This window comes from Coenobita brevimanus, chromosome 85, assembly GCF_032717465.1.
Source record: "Coenobita brevimanus isolate Jiangsu-jjx chromosome 85, ASM3271746v2, whole genome shotgun sequence".
Classification (NCBI taxonomy): Eukaryota; Metazoa; Arthropoda; class Malacostraca; order Decapoda; family Coenobitidae; genus Coenobita; species Coenobita brevimanus.
Genome location: NC_137038.1, coordinates 14,286,440 through 14,294,762, shown reverse-complemented (window position 1 = coordinate 14,294,762; position 8,323 = coordinate 14,286,440). Strand labels below are relative to the sequence as shown.

The following is an 8,323-nucleotide window of genomic DNA, read 5'->3' as shown; positions in this document are numbered from 1 at the left end:
GTATTTTCCATACTTACCTCTAAAACCTCACTTCACTCTTTTATGTCTCTTATTGGTGTGAATAGGGTCTCAGGTGCTATGCATGTGCAGTAGGGAGGTGTTTTTCTGAGTTAGGCTAGGTTAGGGTCCATAAGTACCAGTCCAGGAGCTAGGGACTTGTTGTAAGTACCCAGAATGTTTAATATTGTATAAACTCGTCTCTAAAACCTCATTCTCTGTTTTTTTTGCATTAATGTCAGTCTTTTATGTACCTTATTGGTATGATTTTGGTCTTAAATAGGTTCTATGCATGTCCAGAGGGAGTTGTGTAGGTGTTTTTCTGAGTCAGGGTAGGTTAAGGTCCATAAGTAGAAGTCCAGGAGGCTGGGGCCCACTTTCCGGACATGCTTTTGGCTCTATTACATCGGAAAGTGGAGGGATTACTGTATGTATATACAGTATATATATATATATATATATATACACAGGTAAGCCCTTAATTCATGCGAGGGTTACATTCCCAGACCCTTCGCATATGTGGTAAATTCGCTTATGTGTTCTGCCCTTGTGTGCACATAATTACGCATGTCTACTAATTATATTACATCTGAATAATACTGTTTATGCACTACATACACCTTATAAACTAGCATAAAGTGTGAAAAACAACAAAAGTGTAAGAAATTTAACACTGAAACCTGACAAGCACAGGCGTAGGTGGAGACACTTCTGCAGTCTGGTGCACAAGTCCTCACTGCCTCCCATATGCTACATTCAGCCTTTTTTATTGTCCAAACAGTTGACTCATTCACCCCAAACATGCAGTTCCAAACCAGTTCACAGGCATAGGTGGAGACACTTTAGCACAATCTGGTGCACTGGCCCTCACTGCCTCCCGTATGCTACGTTCTGCCTTCTTTATTTTAGGAACAGTTGACTCACCCCAAACACACGGTTCCAAGACAATTCACCATGAAGTCAATTCACTATCAAATCATGGACAATTCCCTGTCATTCTATAAATATACTTATAATTGATTAATTAACACTTTAATAACTAATTTTCAGGGGGATTTGATAACTCATATAAGTAAAAAACTCGTGTACTGTACTTGCTAAATAAACTGGTATGTAAATAAATGACGGGGAATCGTCCTGATGGAGAATTGTCACCGACATTCCTCCCTTAAGTTTGTCCAACACAACTTTCTCTGTCAGCAACATCATGTTGCAGTCCGTTTTGGTGTGTTACCACATGCATTACTAGCACTAAGCTTAGGCCCCATGTTGGTAGACAAGGCAAGCAATCACTGGAAGGCAGAAAAAATAAGCCACAATTAACGATTCGCGAGTCACACATGGTTCGACCGTCGGATTCAAACTGACTGTGTGGTACGTGGTAGACCGACCTCCCACACACACACACACACATATGTATGCACACGGGCAGCAGGTAGGCATTTTTATATTTTATTTATTTCTCTTGTATATTAAAATTATTTATTTGAATACTGTGATTTTATGTTTTAATTATTGTACGAAAAATTCGTGGATAACCGAAATCGCGTGAAAAAAGTTCGCTTGAATTAAGGGCTTACCTGTATGTATGTATATATATATATATATATATATATATATATATATATATTCTATACAGTGCTGGGCAGGTGCGCAAAGACTTTCGCAATGCTCAGATGCGCACTGCTGCTCTCCGATAAATATCATTTGCGCATTGTGCAGTGCACAAAACCTTACGCAATATTGCGCTTTTGCACATGAAATGGCGGGAGCGCAAGCACAAATTTAGTTGTGCTTACACAACTAAATTTGCACTTGTGTACCTGCACTGTGGATTGCACACTGCGCAATCCACGGGACACGATGTCTTGGGAGCTGCCTGTATGACTGGATAGGGGATGGGGGAAGCTTGGGTGGGTCACGAGGGTTCTGGATTGTTGGGGGAAGGTGGGAGGGTAGTAGCATTTCTTAAAATGCATCAACAGAGATAATGTTTTTTTCATATTTTTAAAATTCATTCATTCATTCATTCATTGCCAGACGCCATGTATCCCAAACGGGGTGGCCAAGGGCTTAGAGTTAATTGTTTTACAGGGAGGGGCACTAATCCTCCACCAACCCCACTTGACACGTAGGGAGAACGTTATGCCAACAGCATCTGGTGTTCCCAGGCGGTCACCCATCCAATTACTAACCAGACCCAACGTTGCTTAACTTCGCTGATCGGACGGTAAGCGGTGTACTCAACTTGGTATGGCCGTTAAAATTACTATTGCAATAATACCTCAGTATACGATACCCCGGCTTAAGGATGGGGTTAGAAATTGCACTATACCCCGCCTAACGATGGCCAAACACCGGTTTAACGATGGATTTTGATTTTTCTTACCGATTTTGATGATATTTTAGACTAAAATTGTGTGTTTAGGTTGATTTATAAACTATTTGTAGACTTCAATTAATGTGTTTTAGCCATAGGTGGGGTGAACATTGTCATTTTGGGGGTACAGTTTACTAAGCTTGATTTTTTCCAGACATACTTTATGATATTCAGATTTGATTTGTTGGTTTTAGTGAGATATTTACAGGTGTTAGGCATAGGTTAGCTTCCTTGACAGCTGTTAGGCCATATTGATTGCCTTTAAACCTGATTTTGGGCTTATCTGGGTGGCATTTGGACTTAGTTTAGGGGGAAACCCAAGGCTGGTAAATGGTCCACATTGAAATACATGTTAAAAGTACCCCGATACATGATACCCTGCCTAATGATGGGGTTTTACCTAACCAATTAGATCGTTAAACTGGGGTATGCCTGTATTAGTAAATAATAATAAAAAATACATTATTTATTAAGAGTAGCATATGCAATTCCATACAAATGTCATTAAAACGTATTATTTAAATCAAATATCCACAGCCTGTTAATTTATTAGGCTATGGATATTTGATTTAAATAATATGTTTTAATGATTTTTGTAAGGAATTGCACATGCTATTGTATATCTATACTGAATTATTAAATAAAATGTCTTGCGAAAATGCAGATAAAAGTAAACTTGACAGCATCACAGCCTTTGCTTCCCTGTCCCTCCGCTCCTCTCACTCCTCTGTTTGAACTTTCATGAGTTAGCAACGCCTTACTCCAGTCCTACCGCCTTAGTCACTTGGTGAGTCAAATAAATCATTTTATTTCACAGTAAATAATTTCAGTTTCATTTGTCAGTAATGGTTGCCCCCATGGAGGCGATTTGTTTGTGGCCAGTGGCCTCCCCTTACATGATTATGGCGTCCGGCAATAGATAGATAGAATAATAATAAGTAAAAGTATACTGTTTTATTTAAATACAGTAATCCCTCTAATATCCGGACGCCCAATAACCGAACATCCCCACTAACCGAACCTTATCGTCCTGGGATCAAACATTCCCAAAATGGTCCGAAAATCCAAAAAAATTGGAAAAAAAAAAATCGATTTTTTGCCGTCCGTAATTTGAACTTGCCGCGCGCGCCGCGTGAGAGCATTGTTTTGGTTCGTCATTCCTCCGACGTCCGATAGAGCGCCACTGCATCCTCCCCACTTCCCGCCTGTCTCTCACCGCGACAAGACCTACGCTCTTCGCCATGGCTGCCCACGTGCTCGCTTTTGTGGTGGTGCCGTACTTGCTGCAAGGCCTCCTGCTGCTCTCTGCCCTACTCTTAGTGTGTGTGATGATGGCCCCGCCTCCTGAGAAAAGGAAGAGAGTGGTGTTGACTCTGGAGAAGAAACGGGAGATATTGGAGAAGGTTGATGCGGGTTGGTCTTCCTCTCGCATTCTCCGCGAGTTCAACCTGGCCCGGTCGACTTTGTTTGATATCAAGCGTTCCCGAGACAAGCTCATGCAGTACACGGCTGACTTCTCGTCGAGAAGCAAACGCAACGTGGAGAGGAAGGTTATGTTTACCCCCAAGTATGCAGAGATCGACCGCTCCACGTTGATTTGGTATCGACAGCAACGTGCAGCTGGTGTGATGGTACGTGGAACGGAGCTGAAGGCTGCTGCTGAGAAGTTTGCAAGGCTTCACGACACCCTAGACTTCAAGGCATCCGAGGGTTGGCTCTTCGCGTTCAAGTTGCGACATGGCCTTACTAACCGTAAAGCACATGGCGAAGCATTGGACGCTAACGAGGATGGAGTGGACGAGTTTCGGCACACGGTGAAAGGCTTGATCGACAGGGAGGGCCTCACTCTCGGTCAAGTCTATAACGCTGACGAAACTGGCCTATTCTATCGCTCGGTGCCAACGAACACTCTTGCCGATGAGACGGAGAAGCGTGTACCTGGCCGCAAGCTTTCTAAGGAACGGATATCTGCTTTGTGTTGTGCCAATGCTAACGGCATGCACCGGCTTAAGCCCGTTATTGTTGGCCGTGCAAAGCAGCCTCGGTGCCTTCGTGGGGTGATGGATGTCCTTCCTGTCGTATGGTACCATTCTTTGAAAGCATGGTTCACAGCTGTGATTTTCAAAGACTGGTTTCACCATCACTTCGTCAAGGAGGTCATACATTACCAGACGAAGACACTGGGAATTCCTCGCGACCAGGTAAAGGCTCTCCTTCTCCTCGACAATGCACCTGCCCACCCGTGCGACAAGGACTTGGTTGCTGAGAATGGCCGTATTAGGTGCATGTTTCTGCCACCTAATACGACTGCTCTCATTCAACCAATGGACCAAGGAGTGATCGTGGCAACAAAGCGCCTGTACTGTCGGAAGTTCCTGGACGAGGTGATGGTGGTTCTCGAGGACGAGGACGAGCGCAGGGAAGGACGTGACACTCGAGGCAAGCGGACTTTGGAAAACCTTCGCCGCTACAACATCAAGTCTGCGCTGTACAACTGGGCTAGTACATGGAAGGAAGTCCCTGTGAAAACTCTTGAAAATGGTTGGTCTCGTCTGCTTCTCGGAACAGATGTGGAGTACGATTTCCTAGGGTTTGACGTGGATGACTTCCATGCACGGCTACGTACGCACGGCGACGATGTTGATGTGGACGATGTTCGTGAGTGGTTGGACGACGACGAGGGCGATCCTGGGTATCAGACGTTGTCTGATATCGAGATCGCGTCTTCGGTTGCTGGTGTCAGTCCCGAACTTGAAGATTCCGACGACGAAGGCGATGATGATGCAGACTCCGCCCAGCAGGACACTACTCCAGCCATCCCCAAGCTGAGCGCACTCCGGGAACATCTAGAGTTCGTCCTAGACTACCTGGAACACCCGGACTGCGACAGGGAGATGGGGCCCTTGGGACTCGTGGAGGAAGTGCGTGCTTTCCGGCAGCGCATCATCAATCGCCAGAATCGTCGGTCCTTGCGTCAGTCAACGATTGACAGTTTTTTCAGGCCCGTGACCCCCGCTGTGCCAAGCCCTGGTTCCACTCCGTTGCCTCCCCAAGACAGGCCCTCATGCTCCGAGCCACAGCCCAGCACATCAGCTACAGTGGAGTCACCGCTCGACGTGAGTTTGCGGCTGTCTTCAGAGTCTTCTGTAGTCGGTACGCCATCACCACTACCCACCGATGCACCCCTTGGACGCCTGCCAGTGATACTCTCGGGCTCTGACAGTGAATAAACAGCAAGAACTTCTCCACTAGACCACACGGGAATTTTGAGTGTTGTGCAGTGAAAAAAACGGTGTGTTGTGTTAAGGTTTTCAAGTTGGGAGAAAAGACTAAGTAGAAAAGAAATTTAACGTAACTAACCTTCTTTGTTTTGGCTTTGGAAACTTAAAAAAACTTGGGAAAAGTTAATGTGCAACACTTAAATTTAATGGAACATTATTTGGACTAAAGTGAACACTGTGAAAAGAACGGACTTCTGTGTGTTAGTGACTAAGTTCAGTGCAAGACTTCAGGAAGAGTGTAGTGCAAGTGCTTCAGGAAATCGTTTTTACTGTCAGAGTCCGAGAGGAGGCGGTTATTCATCGAGGTGGCCAGGGACTTGCTGTAAGTAGCCAAAATGTTTCATGTTGTACTATTTTCCATACTATATTTACCAGAATGTTTCATATTGTATTTTTTCCCATACTATACTTACCAGAAAGTGTCATACTGTACTTCTTTCCATACTAAACTTACCTCATGCATGTGCAGTAGGAATGTGTTTTTCAGAGTTCGGTTAGGTTCGGTTAGGTTAGGTTCGGTTAGAGTCCATAAGTACCAGAATGTTTATTAATGTATGAACATACTTCTAAACCCACATTTCATGTGTCTATTGCATTTATTTCAGTCATTTATGTGCCTTATTGGTGTGATTTGGGTGTTAAATAGGTGCTATGCATGTCCGGAGGGAGTTGTATAGGTGTTTCTCTGTGTTAGGGTCCGTAAGTACAAGTCCATAAGCTGGGGCCCAATATCCGGACAAAACCAATATCCGAACCTACCGATGGCTCTATTGATCCGGATATTGGAGTGATTACTGTATCTCAATATTTTACAGTAATTCCCACAAATATATGCAGATGGTTTGCACTAGCGCATTGCAACATTGTGCAAGCTAAATATTAGATTGTGCACTTGCGCAAATTACAAATAATAGAAAATAATAATAATAATAAATAAAAGTAAGTATGCTAATTTATTTAAATATCTCAATGTTTTACAGTAATTCCTACAAGTATATGGAAATGGTTTGCGCTTGCGCTTTGCGACATTGCGTAAGCTAAATATTACTAAAAATTAATGTAAAATATTGAGATATTTAAATAAAATAGTATACTTTTACTTATTATTATTCTATCTATCTATTGCCGGACGCCTTAATCATGTAAGGGGAGGCCACTGGCCACAAACAAATCGCCTCCATGGGGGCAACCATTACTGACAAATGAAACTGAAATTATTTACTGTGAAATAAAATGATTTATTTGACTCACCAAGTGACTAAGGCGGTAGGACTGGAGTAAGGCGTTGCTAACTCATGAAAGTTCAAACAGAGGAGTGATAGGAGCAGAGGGACAGGGAAGCAAAGGCTGTGATGCTGCCAAGTTTACTTTTATCTGCATTTTCGCAAGACATTTTATTTAATAATTCAGTATAGATATACAATAGCATGTGCAATTCCTTACAAAAATCATTAAAACATATTATTTAAATCAAATATCCATAGCCTAATAAATTAACAGGCTGTGGATATTTGATTTAAATAATATGTTTTAATGACATTTGTATGGAATTGCATATGCTACTCTTAATAAATAATGTATTTTTTATTATTATTTACTAATACAGGCATACCCCGGTTTAACGATCTAATTGGTTAGGTAAAACCCCATCATTAGGCAGGGTATCATGTATCGGGGTACTTTTAACATGTATTTCAATGTGGACCATATACCAGCCTTGGGTTTCCCCCTAAACTAAGTCCAAATGCCACCCAGATAAGCCCAAAATCAGGTTTAAAGGCAATCAATATGGCCAAACAGCTGTCAAGGAAGCTAACTTATGCCTAACACCTGTAAATATCTCACTAAAACCAACAAATCAAATCTGAATATCATAAAGTATGTCTGGAAAAAATCAAGCTTAGTAAACTGTACCCCCAAAATGACAATGTTCACCCCACCTATGGCTAAAACACACTAATTGAAGTCTACAAATAGTTTATAAATCAACCTAAACACACAATTTTAGTCTAAAATATCATCAAAATCGGTAAGAAAAATCAAAACCCATCGTTAAACCGGTGTTTGGCCATCGTTAGGCGGGGTATAGTGCAATTTCTACCCCCATCATTAAGCCGGGGTATCGTATACTGAGGTATTATTGCAATAGTAATTTTAACGGCCATACCACGTTGAGTACACCGCTTCCCGTCCGATCAGCGAAGTTAAGCAACGTTGGGTCTGGTTAGTAATTGGATGGGTGACCGCCTGGGAACACCAGATGCTGTTGGCATAACGTTCTCCCTACGTGTCAAGTGGGGTTGGTGGAGGATTAGTGCCCCTCCCTGTAAAACAATTAACTCTAAGCCCTTGGCCACCCCGTTTGGGATACATGGCGTCTGGCAATGAATGAATGAATGAATGAATTTTAAAAATATGAAAAAAACATTATCTCTGTTGATGCATTTTAAGAAATGCTACTACCCTCCCACCTTCCCCCAACAATCCAGAACCCTCGTGACCCACCCAAGCTTCCCCCATCCCCTATCCAGTCATACAGGCAGCTCCCAAGACATCGTGTCCCGTGGATTGCGCAGTGTGCAATCCACAGTGCAGGTACACAAGTGCAAATTTAGTTGTGTAAGCACAACTAAATTTGTGCTTGCGCTCCCGCCATTTCATGTGC

At 42.9% G+C, this 8,323-nt stretch overlaps 1 non-coding gene and 1 pseudogene across 1 annotated transcript; one reads left to right on the top strand and one right to left on the bottom strand.

The window, feature by feature from the left end:
- Window positions 1-2,143: 2,143 nt before the first annotated feature.
- On the bottom strand, window positions 2,144-2,262 carry LOC145410516 (5S ribosomal RNA; annotated as a pseudogene).
- Window positions 2,263-7,811: 5,549 nt separating this feature from the next.
- On the top strand, window positions 7,812-7,930 carry LOC145410500 (5S ribosomal RNA). Its single transcript, XR_013899290.1, has one exon. It is a non-coding gene; the product is annotated as a 5S ribosomal RNA (ribosomal RNA).
- The last annotated feature ends 393 nt before the right edge of the window (window positions 7,931-8,323 follow it).